The sequence below is a fragment of the Dunckerocampus dactyliophorus genome, chromosome 11 (assembly GCF_027744805.1).
Source record: "Dunckerocampus dactyliophorus isolate RoL2022-P2 chromosome 11, RoL_Ddac_1.1, whole genome shotgun sequence".
Lineage (NCBI taxonomy): Eukaryota > Metazoa > Chordata > Actinopteri > Syngnathiformes > Syngnathidae > Dunckerocampus > Dunckerocampus dactyliophorus.
Window position 1 is genome coordinate 14,379,807 of NC_072829.1, and position 12,307 is coordinate 14,392,113.

Here is a 12,307-nt window from a genome sequence, read left to right on the forward strand (position 1 = left end):
TGACCTTGTTTATGTCCTCTTTAAATACAAATGACCTAGAAATATTAGACTTTTGTCTTAACTTCAGCATATGTTAATTACATTTTTTTTCCAGCAGCTCTGCAAAAGTGTCATAATAATCACTTTAAAATAAAACAAGGCAAGATAGGAGAGATAAGACAAATAAGAAAATTGAATAAGAATAAAAACATAAATACAGAACAGATCACTTCAAATTCAATAATACATAATAAGTTAATAAGTCCAGTCCTGTGTGTGTTTTTATTGCTCCCCCTCTGTTGTGTTGAAACATTGCATGATGATCTGCTTAGTCTATCAGTGGAGAAGGACAGTGATAGTAATCTGCCACTGAAACTGCTCTTCTGTTTGGAGATGATGCTGTGCTTTGGATGATGCTGGTCGTCCATGATGGAAAGTAGCCTCCTCAATGTCCTTTACTCTGCCACAGAGGTCAGGCTGTACAGATCAGTGCCAATGACAGAGCCTGCCTTCCTCACCAATTTGTCCAGGCATGTGGCGTCCCCAGCACACTACTGCATACACTACCACAGTCTGGTAGAAGACCTGTAGCAGATTCTTGCATACGTTGAAGGATGCCAGCCATCTAAGGTAGTACAGACGGCCCTGCCCTTTCCTGCACAGAGCATCAATGTTGGCAGTCCAGTCCAGTTTATCATCCAGATGCACTCCCAGGTATTTATGGGTGTGAACCACCTCCACATGGTTACCTTTAATGCGAACAGGTTCTGGTTGTGCCCTGTTTCCCCTAAAGTCCACCACCATTTCCCTGGTCTTGGTGGTATTGAGGTGCAGATGGTTTGCGTCGCACCAGTTGACAAAGTCCCGGATCAGTTTTCTCTACTCATCTTCCAGTCCATTCCTTATACATCCCTCGATGGCCGTGTCGTCCGCGTACTTCTGTACCTGGCAGCGCTCAGAGTTGTACTGCAAGTCGGACGTGCACAGGGTAAACAGAACAGGAGCGAGCAGAATCCCCTGCTGTGTTTTAAGTCCACATTTATAAGACTAATTGGACAAACATTTATTGTTTGTTTTTCTGGTTTTGGTTGAATGACTAAACTTCCTGTTTGTTCAGGACATTTCCTGTTTGCACATCCTGTCCTAGTTGTTATTTTTGTTGTTGTTTTTTTTTTAGAAAGTTTATGAAAATATCTTGGTTTTCATTGAGCCATTAAATTGACCGGCATTGGGGCTTGCCGTGTTGAAGTGCCCACAGTTCAAATTTTTAAAGTACTTGCGGCTTTAGAGGCCACATTTTTCCCCAAAATATTTTTTACATTCCAAAACTTTGTGCTTTGTGCATTTGTGCTCAGGTTCTTATGTTCTGTTTTTGGAACGATTTTCATGCTGGTTTTTAAACGTTTTTGAACGTTCTTCCTTGTGTCTTTGGTTATCGATAGTATTTTGTAATATAACAATTTTGTATCCATACAGAGGAGGCATCCTTTAATTGTATTGATCATCATCAAACTCTGAGTATATCAAATTATCTCAATCCAACGATGGTCACCCTAGGTTTTGGTAGCAAAGTACAGAAGTTTTACATGCAGAAGACAAATTTAAATACATATGCATAATGATGAAACAGATCAATGAACAATTCAGGTTATTTTTTCCTTTATTGAAGACATGATTGCTGACAAAATTTAATAGCGTTTCTCACCTGAAATATCTGCTTATTTTTTCTTTTAATCACAGCTGAAAAATAACCAATGGAGCCAAATAAAGTTGCAAGTGCCAGCATCTGTATTTGATAAAAAAAAAGATGAGAAACACTATTAAATGAAACTTGTAAGAAACATGCAAGAAACATTGTGCAACTTTTCGTAAAGGTAAAAATGATGGTCAGTGAAGAAAATCCTAAAGTCACCTTTCAGTTCAGACACAAAGGTGTACAGCATGTTGAAAATGTCCTCTACAGTTGTCCTTGTTTCCAGAGCTTTACAGAACAGCATGTTCTCCATAACTGCCTCTTCATAAATCTGGACATGCGCCAGGCCAGCTACATCTATTGACTCATCCAGCTGTACTGCATAAAATTCACTGGCTCGTATGCTCATACAAAACAATTCACCATGTACGATGCTTGCAGCCCGCTCTTATTCAAGCTATTTAGCACTTACTGGTGGTCAGACCCCTTAATTGTCACTCCAAAATGTTACTTACTTGCTTAAGACTCATGCCAGCATGGCGTTGAGTCCACTAGGGTGACCAGACAGTGCCCCATAAAAGAGCACTGACAAGACGGCAGCATTGTAGACAGGAGATGTCATGCCATCTCTATAGTGGTCTCCAGAGTCTTTTCATGACACCAGCAGCCAGTCGTTACCGTCTGTTCACCTCGGGCAGTATAGCTCCGGTGTGACTTCTGAGCACAGGTAAACAAACAGTCCATGTCAGTTAGTTTGTCGTCACCAATCCTGACTCCAGGGGAGCTTGGGCACACTGTCGTCATCAGAACGTGTTTAACACAGTTAACAGGTTGGGTGCAGCCACGCAATGCTGGCAGACCCTGGCGCAATGGGGTTGTTGACACAACCATAGCTCTCTGTACCATAAGACAGCATCCTAAAGAGTCTGATTGTCTTTGGTGGAAGGGCGAGGGTGTGGAAGATGTTTGATAGTGTGGCTCGGCCCGTTTCAAAGGAGATCGATGAAGGTGATGAGCATGTGTCAGTCCTTGTGGTATTCACTTGCCTGATAGCTGAGGTGTGGTCGGTGGTTTATGTGGTGGGCATGAATCCTGCCTGCTGGGGGCAGCGTCTTGACCTGACTGTGGGCAGAGACTGACTCAGGAGAATCCTGGTGAAGAGCTTTCCCGGGATGGACAGCGATTCCCCAGTGGTTATTACACACAAGATAATCTCCCTTTGTCTTCCAGAACGAGATGATAATGATGTCGAAGGGCAGTCAGGTTTCAATCTATATCACTAGTGGGTGTCATGACAAAGGGGGACTTCACTGTGCAGGGATGCCTTATGCTGGCTAGCCAGACGATGGGGCTGCCATCTTTTTACTGAAGTCTGTGTGGGTTCTCGGGCTCACCCCAACGACATGAGGATACTCTCTTGATGCTCCTCTGCTTGAGACCGTTGGCATCAAGTGTTGCAGTTCCTCCGCCCCGTCAAAGACTGATCATTGGCCACTGTGCACAATGGTAATGAGGAAGCATCCTTGTCACCGGCCCATACTTTGGCCAGTGGGTCAACACAGTTTCCCTGGGTGTGTCTGGTGCTGTAACCTATGTGCCATATGTGAGAGCTAAGCATTGCGCGTGGACCAGAGTAGCTAAGCAACCTGAGCAAGGCCTAGTTCGACCGCCTCACTACCAGGGTCCTACCACTGCACAAAAGTCCCCATACACAGTCCAAAAAGCTTCATTTTTATTATTTTTGAAATGATGATTGTTGTGTTAATGTCTGCGCAGCAGGGAGGGTTTCCTGGAGTCCTGCAACAGAACTTTTGCACAAAAAACAAACACACTTTAGCTGAGTAACTCCACCAGTACAAATAGAACCCCAAAGCAATGTAGCTCCCGCCATATTTGCGCTTTTTCAATGAGATTGTTTCGCTGTCTGAGACTACTTGAGGAGGTGCTGCATCTGACTCACCTTTGCTGTACATGGCCATGCTTGCAACTCGGCTAGCGCATGAGTAGCATGTGACTAACATCCTGGTCCACTGTACACTTTGAATATAGCGTGTTTCTTTCGCTGGCAGGTAACTCTTCAACTGTGGTTGCACTGGTGGTAGCAGTCGATGTGGAAGGACATTTTATCTTTTTAAACCACTGATTAATTTCCACAGATGTCACTCAATTAACGAGCTTCACTAAGTCTATGCAAGAGTAGGGCAACTTCCTGTGCAATGAATTAGCTTAACACTAGAGGGTAGCATTTACATGGGTGTAAGTTGTGGCATGCAAGAACAGTTCTATTGTGGCCATTAGGGATGAGCGAGTACAACACTCTCTGTATCTGTTCACCCATAAAATTATACGCATATGTACTCGGAGTGGGTGGGGCATAACCCAGGAGTGGGTATGGTGTAAGCGGAAATGGGTGGGTCTTTATTATTTATTATTTTAAGTCTGAAATTGACATGGATTGATCAGAAGTTGCTATATTTATTGTTGATTATTCAGCTATGTGTGTACTGTGTATGTGTGTAAGACTTTATTATTTCATTATTTTTTTAATAATCTGTGTGAAGTTGGCGATTTATGCAAACATCCAGTGATGGCAGAGAGGGAAATAATCTGTCAGCCTTGTTCACTGTATTTTTCTCAAAAGCACCGCGTTCAGTACTACAAGCAAAGTTTTCCAACTTTATATCACCAAGCCAAATTATCCGCAAGCAGACGAAAAAAAAACCTGACAGTGACTGATGCACAAGCCGCATACAGCTGTCTTGTGAAATGCACCGCGGACGTTACGAAACAAGTTTAAGAATGCAACGTGCATACTGCAATGTATTGAGAGAGGTGTAATATTTTGCCACGCTTATGTATATCATGTACAGCACGGGTCACCAATGTTTTTCCTTGTGAGAGCTACTTTTACAAAATGAAAATGGCCAAGAGCTACTCATTTTTGTAACATTTCTTTATTTTAAACCCAAACAAAGCGAATATGCTTGTTTTACCAGAACATGAACAAAATGCTGGTGTCCACAACTCACATTTTGTATTTCAGAATGCATTTCTTTCTACTGTTCTTTCATTATTAACTGAAAACCTGAATGAAAAGCAGGCTTCGGGCACCTCATGTGGTCGTGGGGGACTACCTGGTGCCCGCGGGCACCACGTTGGTGACCCCTGATGTACAGTATTATGATAGCCATCTAGGCAGAATGTTTGATGCAACTGTGCAGGTGTACCTAATGGTGTGGCCAGTCAATGCATGTTACTGTTATCACTGTCTGTTACTGAAAATTAACAAAATTCTTATGTTGTAGGTAGTTTTAGGTAGCCTGTTTTATGATGACTTCATGGAATAAGACAAAAATACATTTCAAGGAAAAAAAGCGGTCATGCTGCCCCAATTGAGTTGCATCACTGACTGACGCAACACAAGCCTGCACAGCTCTGTCTTGTCAAATGCACCGCGTACTTTACGAAACAAGTTCACCAAGTAACTATAAAGACCCTGACGGAAAGGACAAAATAATATCTACTACTGCAATGATAATACTGCATTGAAACAGTAGTAGTAATGAAATTATTAACTATGATAGTACTACCATCACTGTAATAAAACCAACAACACAGTAACACCCTGGTTAAGTCAGTGAGTAATGTGGGGAAGTACGTATGTACTGTGAGTGTGCATATGTACGTGTGTACAGGTATCTCTGTATGTGTGCAAGTGCTCATATATATAAAGGTGCAAGAATGTGTGAGCGTGTAGTTGAGGCCAGAGGTGATACCCCAAGCACCCCCAACACCGGAGCCCCACCGGAGGCAGCGTCCACAGCTCCACCCTCAAACCGCCAAACACCACGGACTGGCCACACGCCCCATGGCAGACCGGACCGCCACCAGAACAAGGGGACCGTGCCCACACGGCACACACACACACAACCACGGCTGGCAATGGAGCCACACCACAGCAACTACAAAAGAACCGGACCCCACACAGAGCGGAGCACGGCCACACCCACGAAGCAAGCAAGCCAGAAGCGCCAAGGAGGGACAGAGAAGCAAACACCGCACGACAGGACCCACAAGAGGAGCAGCCCATCACCAGCAAAAATGTAAAAACCTGTAGAAATTTTGAAAATATAAAGTCCAAAAACATGTTTGCCCAGAATTTCCCAAGGCTCTGGATGACGGGTGCCCAAAGTGTGGCTAGGGGGCCATTTTTATCCATGGCACATTCTGAATATATAAAAAGTAAACTTTTTTAAAAAAAGCAAAAATGTGTCACGCTCTGCTGTGACATCTTGGACTCATCTCATGTTGCGGTATTTGTAGTACACCCCTTTTGTATGTATGGTTACTGCTTCGTTGTTTTATGTTTCCCTCAGATGCTGGTTCTCCTGAGATGGGCGGAGCTGTCGGATGAACACAGCTGCATTCCATCTGCTCCTCTATTTAATCCCCGCACCTGCTTCTGGAAGGTGTGGGATTATTCCTTGGTTTGGATTCTACCGACTACGCTCCTTGTCTCCTTGTCTCCTTGTCTCCTTGTCTCCTTGTCTCCTTGTCTCCCTCGATGTTTCTGTACCTTTTTAGTTCCTTTTGCCTTCCTGCCTGCTCATCCTGCAGCCCGCCTGTATCTCAGGTAGTTTTTGTTTCATTTTTGGACTTTGTTCTGTCCCTTTTACAGCGGTGCATTCGGACTCTAGTTTGCACCGTCGTTTTTTGTTCCTCTTATTTTTGCTGCATTGTTCCAAAATAAAGACCCTTTCTTGCCTGGAGTTGTCTCGCCGCTGCATCAGGGATCCTACACCAGACTTCCACACACCAGACGTGACAAAATTGGAAAATAAGCAGTAATTTTACAAAAAGAATGTCAAAGTATTAAGAGAAAAAGTTGTTCTCTAACAAGAAAACGTCAGAATTTTACAAGAATAGCAGAAATAGAAGACTACTGTAGAGGAAAAAAATAACATCACTTTAGTAGCATAAAGTTGAAATATTTTTCAAAAGATTTTTTTTTTAAGTCGTAATATGAGAAACAATCAAAACAAAATAGCTGTAATGTTTGGAAAATTTCATTGGGGGGAAAAGTTAAAATATTATTGGAATAAAGTTAAAAGAACGAAATTCATATTAATAATTTGTTTTTTTCACAAAGCCGAGATGCTGTTTTTCCTTTGTATATACTACTTAGCATAGCTACATGTGGTGGTTTACAAAATATCCAAGTGGCCCTTGCTGGAAAAAGTCTGGACACCCCTGGTCTAGCCAAATAGTATAAGCCGCATCCACTAAACTTAGAGGAAAAAACAGAATTGCTCTTACACACTGTAAGCCACACTGGTGTATAAGCCGCAAATTTCCACGTTATAAAATTGCATATTGTGGCACGCACAAGCCGGTGAGTCAGGTACAAGTTGAAAACGGCTCGTGTGGCGTTGCCCAGTGCCTCCACTTTATTAGGTTTATTAGGCGTCCCACCCACGAGTCTGGAAGTCAGTTGGAAAACTTTGCTTGTAGTACTGAACGAGATGCTTTTGAGAAAAATGCCGTGACCAAAGCTCACAGATTTTTTCCCTGTTTGACATCATTGGATGTTTGCATGAATCACCAACTTATATTATAACTTTTCCACCAACCAAATTTTCCAAAATTGACAGCTATTTTGTTTTGATTGTTTCTCATAATATTATGAGTTTAAAAAAAAAATCAACTTTATGCTACTAAAATGATGTTTTTTTTTCCTCTATTCTTCAATTTCTGCTATTCTTCAAGCTTGTTGTGAGTGCACTAATAGCTCCTGATTGGCTCCTGCCAAAGAAAAACTATCATTTCCTCAATGACTCGTGAGTGGCACACTCTTAAACAATTTGTAGTACTGTAGTTCTGAAGTAAAGGAGCTGTCACAAGATGTACAAACCACAGGGTTCAAAGTTTAAGAAAAAAGTAGCGGCATGTATACCGGAATTTACAGTACATATTTTCTGCAGACTTTTATCATGTGCAGAGTCTCAGAAGAGTTTTCAGGGGTTGTGACTATTGATTAATCTTGTGTGTGTGTGTGTGTGTGTATGTGTGTGTTCAAATGCTTTGTTAGTTAAATGGTGCTATCTATCTTCATTGAGTGCTATCAGGGCCACAGTAGAACGACCCTTTATCAGCCATGTACATGTCCATCTGTCCCTGTCAGTGGGAGCGCTCAGAAGAGAGACATACAGAGGATGAGCGTCAGCTTAATTTGCCTTGTCCAGGTGGGCTATTTGTCATGTGTCTGTCTTTGTCTGCACTTCTAGTCTTGCACTAAGAGAGAACCGACAAAATCAAAAGAGTGTATGTATGTTGGTGCGCTCCAGTGAAAACTGTGTTGGTGGGTTTTTTTTTTCAGGAGAAATTTTAAAAATCAGCTTTGTTGGAGATGAAAATTCTCCGCAACCTAATAAGGTCACAAGGACCACTTTATCAGGTAAATTTCACCTCCTCTTACATGTTGGTTAATCTCAAATTATGAGAAGAGAAATAAGACTCACAAACTAGTAGAATGTTAACAAAATGTATTATAAATATGCCAGACAGAATAGAATCGCAAACACAGGATCCTGGGCAAAATGTCTCTTCTAATGTCCTCCTGTGGCCTCACGACGAGAAACAGAGAGGTTTTCAGGAACTATTTTTGACTGCAATGCTTTTTGTAGATTGCCTCAGACAGGGAGGGCTTGGGTGTGTGTGTGTGTGTGTGTGAGCTGGACCAAGAGCATTCCAATGACTGAGCGACTGCAGAGCCTGAGACCTTTGTCAAGTGACCTAGGTACAACACCCTAGTAGACCGCTAGAGGTCGCCAAAGTATGTTACAGTAGTAATACCAGTAATGTCCACCAGAGGAAGACATAGCAAAGATTCAACCTTTGTAACAGTCATGTAGCATGACCAGTCTAGTATGCTCAGTATATCTATCACTTGAAGTACACTGTAAGTGACCATACACCACACAAGTTAGTTAGTAACTCAATGTTCTAGGAACATGTGCATTTCTAGGGAAACGCACGCACATACATAATTGCACTACACCACATTAGGGACTCTTGCAATGAACTATTGCTAAGCTTACGCACTTATATGTGCACTTATAATCAGCACTATTCAGAAACATGATTGGTTAGAAGCATATTGTCCAATGGTCTTAAGAATGTCAATGTATAACAACTGTTTGATGTCTAAAGGCTGTATGTATAATAAGTGAAAATGTTGGTATAAAAATAAGTACTTATTATGTGAAAGGTCTAAGATGAAAATGAGCTCCTAGCAGAAGTATGGCCAGTAAAGGGTTAAGAAGTTCAGCAGTGTTTGCCAGAGAGGTCACACAGTGATGGCACAACAGCGACTAAGGCTGGAATCTAATCTCGTCCTCATCTAAGGACATCCGAGGAGAGGTTCATCGAAGGACAACCAAGGAGAAGTTCATCTTGGGTCATCCGAGGAGAGTTCATCTAAGGACAGGATGATGCCATATATGGAAGTCCAAGAAGAAGTTCATTTTAGGACATCCAGAGAGAGTTCACCTGAGGACAAGATGGCGCTCAGAGCCATTGAAGGACACGAGAAGTTCAACTGAGGTGACGAGTCACAGGGAGGGATAATTCCAAATGGCTAGGGGAAGTATGGGACTTTCAGGACGGAAGGCCCCTAAGAGGGGCGAGAATGGTCAGGAAGACACTCCTCTGTGAGTCCGCAGCATAAAAGGAGTACTGCATTCAACAATCAAGGCTGGCTGCTGAGCTGGTGTAGTTGCGACCAGTTCACCGAAGCTCCAAGGCTCTCTACCACGCTCTGGGACTGCTTTAAAGATTGGACACCACGACTTCATCTGCCCATCAGAAGGTAGACTCCATCTGTCAGATGAACCTGACCCACCGGATTAAGAGGCGCTGCCGAGAGGAGAAGAACTGAGCTTGGAGGAGCACGGAGCCAGCCACAGCAGCAGTTCTTTACCCAGCCACTTTCGGGAGCTACAAAGAGCCATCAGACCTTCCAGGGGAGGCCGTTGACCTGATCACTCGCCGTCCGTTCCACCTGGATTAGGATCATCCCCAAGCAGAGAACTATTCCTTACTGGACTTTTTACCCTAACATCGGTCGTCGTTATCCGGGTAGGACTGAGGTATTGGCTTTCGGCCTTACGCTTATCACTGTCTAGAGATACGTGAGTGGAGCTTATCTAGGCTAGGCGAGTCCTTTAAGTATTTTATTCCTAATCAATGTGTTTATCTGCTTATGCCCTTGCAAATCTATCCTAATAAACCTTTTACTCTTGTAACCATCTAAGAGTTGTCACCCCGTATCTTCTGTGAAATAAAAGTGTATGCAGTGTGACCAAGACTAATTCCTTTGAGGTTGTTCCGGTAGTACCGTACATTGAGACAGGTCCCTCTGATCGCTAACAGATGAGTAAACCATCCTTTCCAATAGCAACTAACCATTTAGAGGGGGAGCAGTCGTAAAAACAGAGGGTCTGGTGTTGCAGGCAACCAAAAGCGGTTACTCTGGTTGTGCGTGGTCCGGATTAAGCGGGACTGCCTCTGCACCTCAAAGGCTGTGAATACCTGGGTTAGTTCCCCTCGCCCTTGATTTAGAGGTCTCTCAACAGAGAAGATTTAACCCTTTAAACGGAGTAGTCAGGTAGTTTGGCCTGTTTCTTGCACGAGGGAGCGAGGGTCTTGTACCCCCCTAGGTAACTAGGGTTTAAACACCTTCCTGGTCCCTGGTTCCTCAACAATGCTCTCTGCACAGATAACACAAGCAAACATTTCAGCACATTCCTGACCTTCTACCAACTAAGATTTTCCCAAGAGCCTATCAGTTGACTAACTAGGTGAATGCACCTTAACTTAGGGGCTCATATAATCTACTTGAAATAAAAAAATCAGCCAACAAGTTAATAAAACAGTAATATTAATCTACAGCTTCCAGAGAAGTATCTCGCAAAAACACACCACTAATGACTGTTCAGATTTACCACCAGAAACATAGATCTGCATTTTCACAGCCATGGTTTGTTGTATGTGTACATTTTAGTGTAATCGATATGCAAAGTGGACTTGAGAGTGTTTCTTTATGATAGACCATTGTTATGTCGAAGTTCAACAAAACTGGATTGGATCCAGATATAGAGATATAGAGATATAGAGATATAGATATAGAGATATATATAAGCAGTATAGAGACTTGTCCGTAGCTGTCCACAAAAAAATCTTCAATGTACTTCAATGTCTTCAATTTACATTCTTGGTAAGAACAATGACTAAAACCTAAGGAGGCACTGTGGGAAAGAGTAGCTCGATTAGCAGATGCAAAAAGGGTTGCTATAGCACCAGAAATGGCCAGATGAGCTACTTAACAAGCAGGAAGGCAACTGAATGGAAAACTACTACAGGGTCAGTGACGGAGGGAAGGAAGTCCACATGGAGGAGGTCCAAGAACTTGTGGCACCTTCCTGCCACAGCTGCAGTGATTATAAGGTGGAGCTGATGGAAATGCTGAAGCGCCCACCGTAAGGAGCACAGAAGTCTAAGTCAAAACAAAAACAAATGGTGGAAAGCAAAAATAATTAGGGATGCATGATTTTTTTTCAAGCCGATACCAATACCAGAGATCAAAGATGGCGCCCTTCGTGGCAGATGTATCTGTGACACTCTCCCTTTTTTTTCTATTTTTTGCTATTTTATTGTTCATTTGGGACATTCAACACACTCACGCAGTACATTACAACAGAGAGACACTTTTGAACATCGGCAGGGTTTACCATGAACTTTCATTTAGCCTCTCAGACTTTGCCTTTCTTCTGCGCCGGAAGAACGCAGCAGCCTGCGGGCCTGGTGAGCTGAATACCCGGCGAGCAAAGCATCCAAGGCGTAAACGAGGCAAGCGGGCCGGCCTGCATGCTAGGCTAAAAGCTAGAGCAACTAGGCCACGGCTACCAAGCCTGCTGCTAGCCAACGTCCGCTCCCTCGAAAACAAGATGGACGAACTAAGAGCAAGGATTACAGCTCATCGTGAGATCAGGGAATGCTGTGTCCTCACCTTCACAGAAACCTGGCTGACGGAGGATATACCGGACTCGGCGATCCAGTTGGAAACATTTGCTGCTTACCGGGGAGATTAGACTTTAGCGTCTGGTAAACACAGAGGTGGCGGCGTCTGTGTTTACGTAAACAAACGGTGGTGCACAGACGTACAGACAATGGACAAGCACTGCTCGCAGAACATTGAGCTGCTGATGGTGAAATGCAGACCTTTTTATTTGCCTCGTGAGTTTAGTACTGTGTATTTAACTGCTGTTTACATTCCACCACGAGCTAACGCCGCTAACGCACTAGGCCTCCTGCATGACATCATTGATAAACACAAGACCAAACACCCAGACGCTGTATTCATTATATCTGGCGATTTCAACCACTGTAACCTCAGGACTGTCCTCCCCAAATATTACCAGCATGTGAGCTTTTCCACAAGGGAAAATAACATCCTGGACCAAGTCTACAGCAACATGAAAGGTGCTTTGAAGGCTGTTCCAAGACCCCACTTTGAAAAGGCCGACCACATCTCTATAGTCCTTTATCCAACATACAGACAACTTCTTAAACAAGCTC

At 43.2% G+C, this 12,307-nt stretch overlaps 1 pseudogene; it reads left to right on the forward strand.

Moving 5' to 3' along the window:
• The first annotated feature begins 895 nt into the window (after positions 1-895).
• LOC129190320 (uncharacterized) overlaps positions 896-12,307 on the forward strand; it is a 156,076-nt pseudogene continuing 144,664 nt past the window's right edge.